We start from the raw sequence: 15,592 nt of genomic DNA, 5'->3' as shown, positions 1-15,592 counted from the left end.
CAACTTGCCCCACTTGGGAGCCATCATTTTCTTCGAACTTCACACTACAAGATTCAATGATAATCCCGGAGGATACATCAAAGATTCTATAAGTGTGAGATTCGGCACCGTAACCAACAAATATACCCTCCAAAGCTTTAGGAGCAAATTTAGACAAACGAACTCCTTTGATTTTGTAGAAACACTTACACCCGAACACCTTGAAGTATGAGATATTAGGCTTGTTCCCGGTGAGTATTTCATATGGAGTCTTGTTCAAGCCCTTGCGGAGATAGAGCCGGTTAGAGGAGTGGCAAGCGGTGGAGATGGCTTCCGCCCAAAAGTTATAGCGGGATTTATATTCCGCCATCATAGATCTTGCCATATACATAAGAGTCCGGTTCTTCCTCTCCGCAACACCATTTTGTTGAGGGGTGTAAGCAGCGGAATATTGATGTCGAATCCCCTCATCACTAAGAAAATCATTGAGTGTATAGTTCTTGAACTCGGAGCCGTTGTCACTTCTTATTGCCATAATGAGGAGGTTGTGTTGGCGTTGCACCTCGGTAGCAAAGTCAATGAATATTTGTTGAGTCTCATCCTTCGTCTTGAGGAAGTAGACCCAAGTGTATCTTGAGTAGTCATCAACAATCACCAAGCAATGTTTCTTCGCACCAAGACTTGCATGAGTGACGGGACCAAAGAGATCCACATGAAGGAGCTCCAAGATCCTCTTGGAAGAGATGATAGTCTTGCTTGGATGCGGAGAGTCATGCATTTTGCCTTCAACACAAGCCCTACAAACACGATCTTTGGCAAAAGACACATTTTCCATCAGTCCCACAATATGGTTCCCCTTGTGAAGACTTTGCAAAGTTCTCATGTTGACATGGGCTAGGCGGCGATGCCACAACCAACCCACGTCCGCCTTTCCGAATAGGCACATCGCACTTGTCGTGGTGGTCCCCGAAAAGTCCACCACATACAAGTTGTGTTCGCGATACCCAACGAAAGCGACTTTTAGAGTCTTGCTCCACAAGAGGACCACAATATCATTATCAATAAAGACGGCGAAACCCATCTTGCCAAGGGCGGAAACGGAAAGCAAATTGTAACCAAGGGTTTTGACAAGTATGACATCCACAAGAGTAATGTTGTGTGCAACCACAACCTTGCCAAAACCTAATACCTCGGATGTAGAATTATCGCCAAAGGAGACGGTGATATCATTTATGTTAGGCCTCAACTCCTTGACGAGGTTCTTGCCGCCGGTCATATGACTTGTACATCCACTATCAAGTACCCATTTTGAACCTCCGGCGGCATAGTCCTACATGAGATCAATTCTTGGATTTAGGTACCCATTTCTCAATGGGTCCTCTTTTGTTAGCAACAAGGGTCTTTGGGACCCAAATAGACCAAGCAACATAACCATCATATGGGCCAACATATTTAGCATAAACATCACCATAATAATCTTTAAATAAAACATAGTGAGGGTTAGCAATTCCCGCATCATCATCATTCATGGTTTTGCCCTTGGAGGCTTCACCATTAGTGACGGCTTTCTTCTTCTCTTGTGCGGGCATGGCCTTTTGCTTGTTTGCCTTCTTTGCCTTGGCATTATAACCAAGGCCCTCCTTCCCATTGTTTGATCTTTGCTTACTCAAAAGATCATCCAAAGAAAGTTTACTTTGGGGAGAGGAGGCCTTAGCAAGTTCATCCTTCAACCTAGCATTTTCCTCAACAATATTTGCATGATCACATAGAGGAGTAGAGGTACTAGGTATGTCATATGAAGCGAGCCTAGTTTGAAGTTGCTCATAAGACTTGGAGAGAAGAGAGTATTCACTCTTCAAGGCTTTGTGTGCCTTGTCTAGATCATCTAGATCTCTCACAAGTTTCTCATGATCAACACCAAATTTGGCCTTTTCCTTTGTAAGCACTTTAGTCTTAGCTCTAGCAAGATCTCTAGCTTTAGTGAGCTTGTTAATTTTATCTTGAGGATCTCCAAGATTTTCTAATCTCTCTTCAAGAGAAGCTATGGTTTCTTGGCTTTCCTCAAGAGCATTTCTAAGAGCATGTAGTTCAAGAGCATCTTCTCTTTCTATTTGGCATTTTTTCTCAAGAGTACCATTTAGTTGAGCCATACGAACCATGAGGTTTGAAACATGCTTTTTAGTATTACCTTGTAGGTTAAGAATGAAATCATCAAACTCTAGCATTTCTTGTTTCACTTTTAGACTAGCAAGATCAACCCCTAGATCACTTGAAATGATAGGCATAGAGGGGTTAGGGGATGATACCTCGGAGGATTTAGCCATGAGGCAACTTTCTTCCTCCACATGAATGACCTCATTGGGGGATTCACTTGGTGATGAAGAGTTAGTGGAGAGGGAGGCAAGAGCGACCAATCCATTAGAGGTTGCGTCTTCTTCATCATCACCATCATCATCTCCGGAGGTATACTCTTCTTGAGTTGATAGCACAATAGATGTGTCCAAGGAGGACCTTGCCATGAAGCAATGTGCATTCTTGATATGAGGATTCTCATTGGGAGATTCAAAGAGAGATGAAGAGGGAATGTTGGTGGTGACGATGGCGGCCAATTCCTTTGAGCTTTCTTCATCTTCCTCACTACTAGAGCTTCCAACTTCATCGGAAGAATATTCTTCCCTAGTCACTAGCACAATTTTTGAGGGCCTCTTGCCCTTCTTGGTCTTGTTGTTGTAGAATTTCTTCTTGGGGGATTTTGAATATTTGTCCTTTGAAACTTTGCTCTTGTCCTTGGGAATGAGCCTTCCACCATGAGTTTCCCTATTCTCATAGGGGCACTCGGCAATGAAATGGCGCTTGTCATTACAATTGTAACAAGATCTTGTCCTTGGGCCCGAATTTGTGGACCCCCTTGAGTTGTTTCTCTTGATGTTGTCTTCCTTGGCCTTGGATGGGTCAACCCAAAAAGAGTTGGCATGGAATGCCATGTGGTCATGGTAGTGGTGTTCCAAGTCTTCCGGATAGGACATACTCCCAAGATGCCCTATATGATTCTTGAGGGAACACTTCTTCAACGGAGTTGACCGCCAAGGCAAGGTTGGACCCTTTTGTCATCCCAAGAGCTCGGTTGCGAGAATCATGAGAGTTTTCCTCAAGCACCTTGAGAGCTTGCATCTCGTGCACCACTTGTTGAGAAGTGAGAGAGGAATAGCATTCCCTCCCGACAAGAGTCTTGACATCAATGGGTACAAACGGTATCATGCATTCAATGTACTTCTCCTTGATCCAAGAGTCATTGATGTGGGTGGCACCAATAAGCCGGAAGGCATCGGCAACGGTGAGAAGTCTTCCATACATGTCTTCATGATCTTCATCCGGTAGCCTCATGAAACCTTCGGCTTTATTCTTAAGAGCATTATACTTGTTCCTCCTCGTGCTCTCACTTCCAATGCAACTAGCGGACAAACCGTCCCAAGCTTCCTTGGCGGTGGTGTAGTTCCGAACACGATGCAATTCCTTCGTCCCCACACTAGTTTGAATCATGTGCAAGGCGGTGTTGTTGAGTTGACTATCAACCGCTTCTCTTCTAGTCAACTTGTCGGGGTTGTATGGCTTGAAGCCTTCCAAGATGATTCTCCAAAGTTCATTGGAGGCACTGCAAACATGAGAGCGAAACTCAAATTGCCAAGTATCGAAATTCTCAATGGAAAACTTAGGTGGGTCGCCCCGAATGTTCATATGGGGATGGGGAACCGGTATATCGGGAGATAGGAAAGGTGGTGCTACTCGATTGTAGCTCTCACCTCCACTAGTTGTCCTAGGAGATTTAATAGTGTTTAAGTTATCACCTTCCACAGGTTTGGTAGAGGAGGGTAATTCCGAAGCATCACCCTCTTCTAACGCACCCGTGTCCTTTACCTCTACAAAGGGGGCCTTGGGAGGGACCGGAGCCAAAAGCTCGGCAATCATCTTTTTCATGCTTTCCATTTGGGCTTCCATGGAGGACTTCAACGAATTGAAGTCTTCCATGGAGACCGTCTTGGCGGCCCCTTCCGAGGACTCCTCGTTCGGCATACTCTTAGGCGGTTAAGCCCGAAATAAGAGCCGAGGCTCTGATACCAATTGAAAGGATCGTATGCCGCACCTAGAGGGGGGGTGAATAGGTGCTAACCATTTTTTAGTTCTTTTTCAATTTATGCTTGACACAAAGGTAAATTCTCTAGATATGCAACTAAGTGAATTTACCTATATGACAAGATAAGCAACTAAGCAAGATATAGCTACGCAATATAAGAGATAGAATAGGATAGAGGTAACCGAGAGTGGAGCACGCGATGACAAGGAGATGATTCCCGTAGTTCCCTTCCTTTGCAAGAAGGTACGTCTACGTTTGGAGGAGTGTGGTTGCTACGAAAGCCAAACCAACAACCACGAAGGCTTCACTCAGATCTCCGGTGAGCAACGCCACAAAGGCCTAGCCCACGTCCACTAAGGGATTTCCTCGAGGCGGAAACCGGGCCTTTACAAGGTTCTTGGGGCACACATCCACAACTGAATTGGAGGCTCCCAAATCTGTAACAATACAACAATCAACAACAACACATCAACAACAAATCAACTAGGGAACCAAATAGGAACACTAGCATGAGATCCCTCAAACAAATGAGGGGGAAATGAAGAACGCTTCGGTGAAGATGTAGATCGGTGTCTTCTCCTTCGAATCTCTAAAGATCAAGAGCTTTGGTTGGGGGAGGAAGGAGATCTTGCAAATCTTGTGTTCTTGAGGTGGCTCTAATGGTTGTGAAGCTTGGCAGATTTTTCTTGCAATGATTGAGCAACTTGTCCCAATGGAGAGGAGAGCTATTTATATGATTGGAGCTCTCAGATCTGACCGTTGTGGCGAAATCCACTAACACGGAAGTTCGGCCGGGATGGCCGGAAGTTCCGGCTGGCACCGGAAGTACCGGCCAGGAGAGCCGGAACTTCCGCCAGGAAGATTCTTCGTCAGATGACCTGGTCAACAAAAGATTGGGCGGAACTAGGGCGGAACTTCCGGTGACCGGAAGTTCCGGCCAAGTTCCGGAGTGCCCGAAAACATTCTTGGACTATACTTGAGCCACAATTCCACATTTCGGAACTTGCCGGAAGTTGGGCGGAAGTTCCGCTGACCGGAACTTCCGGCCTCTCGCGCCGGAACTTCCGGCCAGGGAACAAAAATAGCAAACAATACTGCGCTGACAGGGCTTCTGCAGAACATACCAGGGTAGAAGTTCCGCCTGCTGGGGCCGGAACTTCCGCCAGAAATAAAAACCTGTTATCACCAGAATTTGACCGAGTCAGAGGTGGGCCGCAATCGAGATGGACTTGAAGAATATATATATAGAAGGAATACGTGAATCGGCCTTTTATACCAAGTTGGGCTTAATTGCCCGTGTATACGTAACATATTAGATCGCATCTTAGTTTAGAGATAGAATCTTACCCGTGCACGGTTTAGTGCACGCCCACATTAGAAAGTCCACTTGGACTATAAATATGTACCTAGGGTTTATGGAATAAACAACAACCAACGTTCAACCACAAACAAATCTCGGCGCATCGCCAACTCCTTCGTCTCGAGGGTTTCTACCGGTAAGCATCATGCTGCCTAGATCGCATCTTGCGATCTAGGCGGCCTAAGCTTGCCTACGTTGTTCATGCGTTGCTCGTGCTTGAAGCCTTTTTGATGGCGAGCAACGTAGTTATCTTAGACATGTTAGGGTTAGCATTGTTCTTCATGCTGCATGCTTTCGTAGTGCAACCCTTGCATGTCTAGCCGCCCTTACACCTATCTTAGGTGTAGGGGCGGCACCCGCTTGATCATGGTTTAGTAGATGCTGGTCCGTTACGATTGCTCCTTGTTCTACAAGGATTAGTTTAATATCTGCAATAGTTAGGCCTTACAAGGGGCGGAGGATCCGGCGGCGTGTAGGGTGACGTTTGCTAGTCCTAGAACGGATGTTCGGGGATCAACCTCGTGTTGGTGTTTAGGCCACTGTCTAGGATCGGCTTACGGTCACCGTGCGCGAGTGCGAGGCCCGAACCTGAGTAGGATGATCCGGTTATGCGGTGAAAACCCTAAATCGTCGTAGATCTCATTAGCTTTACATTGATCAAGCAGGACCACCATACATTCGGACACCCCGTCTGAATCATGGGTGGATCGGCTCTTTGAGCCGATTCACGGGATAACTCGAGAGCCGATCGAGGCTCGTATTTAACGTTTACGTGTGTGCCCTGCAGGAAACTAAGCAAGGCATCATCCACACCTTCCTGACCAGGTATAGGTCAGGTGGCACGCCCTTGTGATAAACATCGGTGCGTGCGACCAGGAGGCTTTGCGGGCCGTCGCTCGGAGGGACTAGGGCCAGCCGCAGCCCTAGTTGTTCCCGGCTCTACGGTGTTGCCCGTCTCTGCCCGCCAGTGGGTTTCTGACGTCAACACATTCTGGCACGCCCGGTGGGACGGTCGACGACATCCACGACATCGCCATCCACATCCGAGATGGAGGAAGACACTCCGGTCACGTACGCGGATCTGCCTGATGAGCTCAAGAAGAAACATGACGAGATCAAGGCAACCCTCGAAGCCGAACTCATCGGCTCCTTCCACCGAACCCGCACCCATGGCGTCAGGTGGAAGGGTTTCACACCCGAAGGCGCGCTCGATGGAGTGGACCTATCCACTCCGTCAGAAGAACGCACCAGGTCGGCTGCGGCGAGGAGATCAACTACATGGTGGCTCATTCGCTGCACCGCCACTCTGAGAGCCTGGTGAACACCTTGGAGCGTGTCGCTCTGCGCGTCGTCCAGGAAATCATGAGTCACCGGTACTCCCCGTCGGGACCGGCTCCGGGGACTTTCAAAGGAGAGATGCCGCTCCAGCCCCAGCCGTTCGCATGGGTAGCACCGGAACTGCCGAACTCATTGGCATATGTCGTCTACAAGGATGGTGGTGATCCTAGGGACTGCCAATTCCTACCTGAGCCGCCTAAGGAGATCCCGCACGGATACACGTGCGCATACATACCAGATTGCAACGCCTGGGCACTCTCGAACCAGGCTGCAATATCAGCGGCCTCTGGGACGGCAGGAGGAACGTCAGGAGCCGATCCTGACAAGCAATCGTGGCTGGCTAAGTACGCCACCCCGACGAACCTCCAAGGCCCAGCTCCTGCAGTTGGCTTAGAACCGGAAAAGCAAGCATGGCTGGTGAAGTATGCCACCCCGGCGAATCTTCAGGGTTCGACACCTTCAGCCATCACAGCGGATCAGATCTGTGCAATTCTGAAAGATCAGTTCGGTATGATGCCGAAAAGGAAGGCGTTCGGCTACACCAAGCCGTACCCCAACAGCTACGAACTGATCCCGCTGCCACCCAAATATCGGCTCCCGGACTTCACGAAGTTTAGTGGATCAGATGGTTCCAGCTCCATCGAGCATGTGAGCCGATATTTGGCACAGCTGGGCACGATCTCGGCGTCAGACGAGTTGCGCGTGAGGTTCTTCGCACGGTCCCTCACGGGATCGGCTTTCGGGTGGTACACATCGCTACCACCGAACTCCATCCGGACTTGGAAGCGGTTGGAAGAGCAATTCCATGAGCAATATCACTCGGAGGCTTCCGATGTTGGTTTTGCCGATCTAGCGCAAGTACGACGAAGCGCGGGGAGACGGTGGCGAGAATACATCCAGCGCTTCGAGACCATTAGGAACCGATGCTTTTCGGCTCGTATAAGCGAAAAAGAAGCGATCGAGTTGGCGGTGGTGGGTCTCTCATCATCAATCAAGGACGTGGCCTCCCAAGCGAGACTACCCTTCGTTAGCGCACATGGTGCGAAGGCGACGAGCATATGAACGAGCGCCACCCGGATGTTTACCGGGACAAATTCAAGCGGGTGGTGACTATGGTTGAGGCAGACGAAGATGAAGGTGCCATGGGAGATCAGGGAGGTAGCGAGTGGCTGAATGGACTCGAGCGACGAGGCCCCGTGACCTGCAAATGGGTGAAGCCACAAGGCCCTCCAAAAGGGTTCGACTTCGACGTGACTAAGACGGAGCAGATTTTTGACCTCTTACTCGCGGAGAAGCACATAAAGGTACCCGAAGGCCACAAGTTCCCCACGGTGCAAGAGCTGAACGGAAGGCCATACTGCAAATGGCATAACACGTTCTCCCACACCACCAACGACCTGCAGGGTATGGCGGCAGCACATCCAAGCGGCGATAGAGAACGGGCGTCTAATTTTCAACCAGTACGCCATGAAGGTCGATACCCAGCCCTTCCCCGCCGTAAACATGGTGGAGTACGCTTGCCATGCCGGGTGCCAGCCGGGTTTCCTGTGCAATATCAACATGGTAGATCTTGGACACCACGCTGGCAAGGATGGAGATGAGGGCAGCTGCTCTCATAGCAAAGATTCAGAGGAAGCCGCTCCACGCGATCGGCTCCGCCACGACGGCAAGCGCTACGTCACAGAGGGAGAAGTAAAGAACATAAGATATCAGCGACCCCTCTCTGATCACCTCCTCAACAAGTATGTGGGTCAGTACGACCAACACCGACGGTCCAGCGATGATGAGGAAAGAGTTCGTCTGGCCAGAGAAGCCAGAAGACATCGTCGGCAGAATCGCGATGAGGAGGAGCACGAGCGTTGTGCCAAGGGAAAGGCAAGGGAGCAAGACGACGAGGACAGACACTGGGATTGTCCTTTCTTCAGGCACTGCTGGGATTCAGGAATGAGCCGATTACCAACAATCGGCAATTGCCCAGAATGCAACCGGAAGAAGGAGGCAGCCAACGTGTCCGTGTTCGAGCGCTTAGGACCTCTCCCGCCACGAGCAAACGAGCTGAGTCCCCTCGGTTGGAAGATCTCGAAGATTCGGAAGACGAGGGAGAAGAAGAAGACAGGTACCACCGGCCAAGGTGGTGCCCCGATGGACTCGGCCGTTCCCGAAACGCAGGGTTCAACGATTGCGCGGCCTGGAAGAAGCCGAGAGGTTATACTTGCATACATTGAGAAAAGCAAGGCCTGATCTGGCTGCAAAGGTTCAGCGAACCCTGGATGAAGAGGGTCGTCCACGGAAGATGGAGTGGCGCCCCAAGCAAAGGAAAGCCGATGATGAAACATCGGCTGGCACAAACATGGTGCTCGTTCTTCCGACGAAGCTCAGTGCTCCACGGTTACACGATACATCCAAGGTGGACGACAGCAAGCGCACCAACGTGATAAAATCAGAGATTGGGCTGGTTCGGTCTACCGGCCTGAGCGAGTAACAAGAGCATGTCAACGAGCAAACATGGCGAGGCTGATCCTTGTGATCGGCCCCAAAAAATTTATGAAGGAACATCACAAAACCTTCACCGAGCAATCAACGTGGAGGCCGATTCCAGCAATCGGCCAAAATTATCCTCACCCACCGTTCTGCCTGGGTTCAACATGTTATCCAACAGAGCCGATACCATCAATTCTCTTGACAGAATCAGCTCGGGGGGGGCACCCAGGGGGATAAAATACGAGGATATGCAATGGAAGCATCTCATCTTTTGGTGATGGGTATTGGAATATGGGGGCCGATGCACTAGTCGGCCGTAAAAAATAAAAATCTGAAAATTCGAAATTTTTCGAGCACAGCCGATGCAGCAGACATCGACTTAAGGATATAAAAGCCGATGCGTGGCCATCGACTCAAGGGGAATAAGAGCTCGGATCTTCTCTTCAAGAACAATGCCAGGAGCAGCCTGGACGTACGGATCAGGTCAAGGATGGATCGCATCAGATCTACCAAATGAAAGGAGCCGATCTAAGCGGCAAGGCGCGGGGAGAACCGAAGAAGCTCGGGGGCAGCTCACCTTGAAGGCTCTCCGCTTTGAGAAGCCGATTTATGTTCAAATCGGCTGGCTCTGCATAAGGAACTTCCCCACGCACGAGCAAGCCCAGGTCCATACAACTAATTGGCGTATCCTTGTCTCTGCTTTGCCTTGGCTGAGACTCGGGGGCAACAGGCCTGGTAGATGCTCTATTGAGGAACCGACTGGGGTACCATCGGCTGATCTCCGTGGCAAACTTCTTCACAAAATGATGAGCGCTCGCTAAGAAGGATCGCTGAAACTGGTGGAAGAATCTAAGGGCTCTCTTGGAAGTCCCACAGTATCTACCGGAAAGAGAATCATCAGTTGAAGAATGGAAGGGTAAATGTCGAAGGACCGATGCGTTGCTATCGGCTCATTACGCATTGGCAAAGGGGACGAATCGGCGAGGTCAGTGTGGGGGGGAATCGGCTAAATTAAGCTCAAAGGAAATCAGCAAAATCGGATTGGGGAAAAGTTGTTCATTAATAGGCGGGATTTCTTACATCAAAGAGCTGATTACTCTCAGAAGGAAATACTAGGGGATACATTGCCCCATCTACTACTACTGGCCCTATGCTAGAGGTCCTATCTACGGGCCGTCATCGCCCTCATCGTCATCCTCGGAACTCTCATCGGCACTCGCTGCCGATGGGCTCCTCGTCGCTACTCCCGTAGCCCTCCACGGGGGCTTCATTCCCGTCTTCGTCGTCGCTGCTGTCATCATCCCACCACATGCGGAGGCGCTTCGCTGGCGGGTAGCCCTCGAGGGAGTCGTCGTCGTCGTCGTCCTCTTCCTCCTCTTCCTCCTCCTCCACCCCCTCGGAGGAGGTGAAGTCATCCCAGGAGAAGCGATCGTCATCGCTCTCCTCCTCCGATTCCCCGTCGACAAGGAAGCGGAGGTCGCTCTCCCCGTCCGTCGAGGACTGGTCGTCCTCGGACCAGATGGAGAAGTCATGGTCTGACTCCTCCCCGGCCGCAATGGCGCGACGGGTGTTGGCCGCATGGACCTCCGCCGGGTTGTACTCCGGCGTCGGCTCACGGGACGTGGAGGACTGGCTGGAAGGATCCGATGGAGCAGAGGAGGAGGAAGACATGATGGCGCAGGAGGGCTTTTGGACTGCTAATGCGAGGGAGATGTAGAGCAGAACTGTTCATAGCGGTTAAATAAAGGGGGATATAGTGGAAATTCAATGCCACAGCAGTTTCCGAGGAAGTGGTGCTTGAAAGAAAGAGAAAAGACTGCCAAGTCACGCGGAGAAGTTGAGAAGGCAAGTCATCATGGTGACGGATACTGCGACGGTTCTGCCACGACATGACCCGATGAAAGGAAGCGTAATGATTTTGGAAATGTCATTTCCAAAACCAGGGGGGCATGTGTTATCACCAGAATTTGACCAAGTCAGAGGTGGGCCGCAATCGAGATGGACTTGAAGAATATATATATAGAAGGAATACGTGAATCGGCCTTTTATACCAAGTTGGGCTTAATTGCCCGTGTATCTGTAACATATTAGATCGCATCTTAGTTTAGAGATAGAATCTTACCCGTGCACGGTTTAGTGCACGCCCACATTAGAAAGTCCGCTGGACTATAAATATGTACCTAGGGTTTATGGAATAAACAACAACCAACGTTCAACCACAAACAAATCTCGGCGCATCGCCAACTCCTTCGTCTCGAGGGTTTCTACCGGTAAGCATCATGCTGCCTAGATCGCATCTTGCGATCTAGGCAGCACAAGCCTGCCTACGTTGTTCATGCGTTGCTCATGCTTGAAGCCTTTTGATGGCGAGCAACGTAGTTATCTTAGACATGTTAGGGTTAGCATTGTTCTTCATGCTGCATGCTTTCGTAGTGCAACCCTTGCATGTCTAGCCGCCCTTACACCTATCTTAGGTGTAGGGGCGGCACCCCGCTTGATCATGGTTTAGTAGATCTGGTCCGTTACGATTGCTCCTTGTTCTACAAGGATTAGTTTAATATCTGCAATAGTTAGGCCTTACAAGGGGGCGGAGGATCCAGCGGCGTGTAGGGTGACGTTTGCTAGTCCTAGAACGGATGTTCCGGGGATCAACCTCGTGTTGGTGTTTAGGCCCTGTCTAGGATCGGCTTACGGTCACCGTGCGCGAGTGCGAGGCCCGAACCTGAGTAGGATGATCCGGTTATGCGGTGAAAACCCTAAATCGTCGTAGATCTCATTAGCTTTACATTGATCAAGCAGGACCACCATACATTCGGACACCCCGTCCGAATCATGGGTGGATCGGCTCTTTGAGCCGATTCACGGGATAACCCGAGAGCCGATCGAGGCTCGTATTTAACGTTTACGTGTGTGCCCTGCAGGAAACTAAGCAAGGCATCATCCACACCTTCCCGACCAGGTATAGGTCGGGTGGCACGCCCTTGTGATAAACATCGGTGCGTGCGACCAGGAGGCTTTGCGGGCCGTCGCTCAGAGGGACTAGGGCCAGCCGCAGCCCTAGTTGTTCCCGGCTCTACGGTGTTGCCCGTCTCTGCCCGCCAGTGGGTTTCTGACGTCAACAAAACCCTTCAGATCATCAGAACTGGCAGACCATCTCGCTGAACAAAAATATATTCCGAACACTTGTACCTGTCTACATCAACACACATAAATATATACCTAGTGTTGACATCAAACACACAAAACCCAAAAGGGCGGGAAATGTTCTTTCACATGTGAAGAGAGTTATTAATGGAAGTTAATTAATTGGGGCTGGGCACCCCGTTGCCAGCTCTTTATGCAAAATTATTGGATAAGCGGATGTGCCACTAGTCCATTGGTGAAAGTCTGTCAGGAGTAAATGACAAGGTTGAAAGATAAAACACCACATACTTCCTCATGAGTGATGTCTACGGGTGCTTCTATTCTTGTAGACAGTGTTGGGCCTCCAAGAGCAGAGGTTTGTAGAACAGCAGCAAGTTTCCCTTAAGTGGATCACCCAAGGTTTATCGATCTCAGGGAGGAAGAGGTCAAAGATATCCCTCTCAAGCAACCCTGCAACCACAAAGCAAGAAGTCTCTTGTGTCCCCAACACACCTAATAGGTGCACTAGTTCGGCGAAGAGATAGTGAAATACAGGTGGTATGAATATATATGAACAGTAGTAACGGCGCCAGAAAAGTGCTTGCTGGCGTGTGGTTGATGGTGGTAATATTGTAGGAAGTACGGATGCGATAGAAACGAGTAAACAAGCAGCGGTAGCAGTATTTAGGAACAAGGCCTAGGGATCATACTTTCACTAGTGGACACTCTCAACATTGATCACAAAACAGAATAAATAGATAAATGCTAGACTCTACACTCTCTTGTTGGATGATGAACACCACTAACTGTGTAGGATTACACGAACCCTCAATGCCGGAGTTAACAATCTCCACAATATTCGATGTTCATATTTAAATAACCTTAGAGAGCATGACAGATCAACATAACCAAACCAAGTACTAACATAGCATGCACACTGTCACCTTCACACTACGAAAGGAGGCATAGATCACATCAATACCATCATAGCAATAGTTAACTTCATAATCTACAAGAGATCACAATCATAGCCTACGCCAAGTACTACACGATGCACACACCTGTCACCATTACACCGTGCGGGAGGAATAAACTACTTTAATAACATCACTAGAGTAGCACACGGATAAATTGTGATACAAAACACATTGCAATCATAAAGGGATATAAATAAGCACTTCACTATGCCATTCATAACGAGTGAATAAGTATTCCGTGAAATATAGCCTAAGAGACCCACACGGTGCACACACTCGTCACCTTTACACACGTGGGACAAGGAGTCTCCGGAGATCACATAAGTAAAACCCACTTGACTAGCATAATGACATCTAGATTACAAGCATCATCATATGAATCTCAATCATGTAAGGCAGCTCATGAGATTATTGTATTGAAGTACATAGGAGAGAGATGAACCACATAGCTACCGGTACAGCCCCGAGCCTCGATGGAGAACTACTCCCTCCTCATGGGAGACAGCAGCGGTGATGGAGATGGCGGTGGTGTCGATGGAGGAGCCTTCCGGGGGCACTTCCCCGTCCCGGCGGCGTGCCGGAACAGAGACTCCTGTCCCCCAGATCTTGGCTTCGCGATGGCGGCGGCTCTGGAAGGTTTCTCGCACCGTGGCTTTTTCGTATCGAAGTTTTAGGTCAGGGACCTTTATATAGGCGAAGAGGCGGCGTCAGAAGGTCAACGAGGCGACGACACAATAGGGGCACGGGCCCCCCCTTGGCCGCGCCGGCCCTACTGTTTGGTGGGCCCGTGGCCCCCTCCGGCGGCTCTCGGGTGTTCCGGAAGCTTCATGCAATCCTAAGATGCTGGGCGTTGATTTCGTCCGATTCCGAGAATATTTCCTTACTAGGATTTTTGAAACCAAAAACAGCAGAAAACAACAACTGGCCCTTCGGCATCTCGTCAATAGGTTAGTTCCAGAAAATGCATAAATATGACATAAAGTATGCATAAAACAAGTAGATATCATCAATAATGTGGCATGGAACATAAGAAATTATCGATACGTCGGAGACGTATCAATGAGCTATAAAACTAGCATAATGACATCTAGATTACAAGCATCATCATATGAATCTCAATCATGTAAGGCAGCTCATGAGATTATTGTATTGAAGCACATAGGAGAGAGATGTAACCACATAGCTACCGGTACAGCCCATGAGGCCTCGATGGAGAACTACTCCCTCCTCATGGGAGACAGCAGCGTTGATGGAGATGGCGGTGGTGTCGATGGAGAAGCCTTCGAGGGCACTTCCCCGTCCGGCGGCGTGCCGGAACGCAGAGACTCCTGTCCCCCGGATCTTGGCTTCGCGATGGCGGCGGCTGCTGGAAGGTTTTCTACCGTGGTTTCGTCGAACGTGATAGGGTTTTCGCGACGGAGACCTTAAGTAGGCGGAAGGAGCAGCCTCGGAGGGTCTGGTGGGACCACACACTAGGCCGAGCGCGGCCGAGGGCTTGGGCCGCGCCGCCCCTCTTGTGTCCCACCTCGTGGCCCCACTTCGTTTCCCCTTCGGTCTTCGGAAGCTTCGTGGAAAAATAGGACCCTGGGCGTTGATTTCGTCCAATTCCGAGAATATTTCCTTACTAGGATTTACTGAAACCAAAACACGAGAAAACAAGAGCAGCGCTTCGGCATCTCGTCAATAGGTTAGTTCCGGAAAACGCATCAATAATGACATAAAGTATGCATAAAACATGTAGATATCATCAATAATGTGGCATGGAACACCAAGAAATTATCGATACGTACGGAGACGTCGGCATCCCCAAGCAGTTCTGCTCGTCCCGACGAATGTGATAACAAAGATAATTCACAGGTGACATGCCATCACCAACAGTCATACTATTGTAAGAATATGTAATGAATGCGGCCAGTCAAAAACAATGGTAATGACATGAGTAAACAAATGAATCATATAAAGCAGACTTTTCATGAATAGTACTTTCAAGACAAGCATCAATAAGTCTTGCATAAGAGTTAACTCATAAAGCAATAAATCAAAGTAAAGGCATTGAAGCAACACAAGAAGATGTAAGTTTCAGCGGTTGCTTTCAACTTGTAACATGTATATCATGGATAGTTGTCAATGCAAAGCAATATAACAAGTGCAATATGCAAGTATGCATGAATCAATGCCTGACTAACACAAGTGTTTGCTTCT

At 49.3% G+C, this 15,592-nt stretch overlaps 1 pseudogene; it reads right to left on the bottom strand.

Moving 5' to 3' along the window:
• LOC124664929 overlaps window positions 1-15,592 on the bottom strand; it is a 54,800-nt pseudogene that overhangs the window by 38,814 nt on the left and 394 nt on the right.

This window comes from Lolium rigidum, chromosome 6 (genome assembly GCF_022539505.1).
Source record: "Lolium rigidum isolate FL_2022 chromosome 6, APGP_CSIRO_Lrig_0.1, whole genome shotgun sequence".
Lineage (NCBI taxonomy): Eukaryota > Viridiplantae > Streptophyta > Magnoliopsida > Poales > Poaceae > Lolium > Lolium rigidum.
Note: the sequence above shows the minus strand (reverse complement) of the source record. Positions and strands in the feature narration are given on the sequence as shown.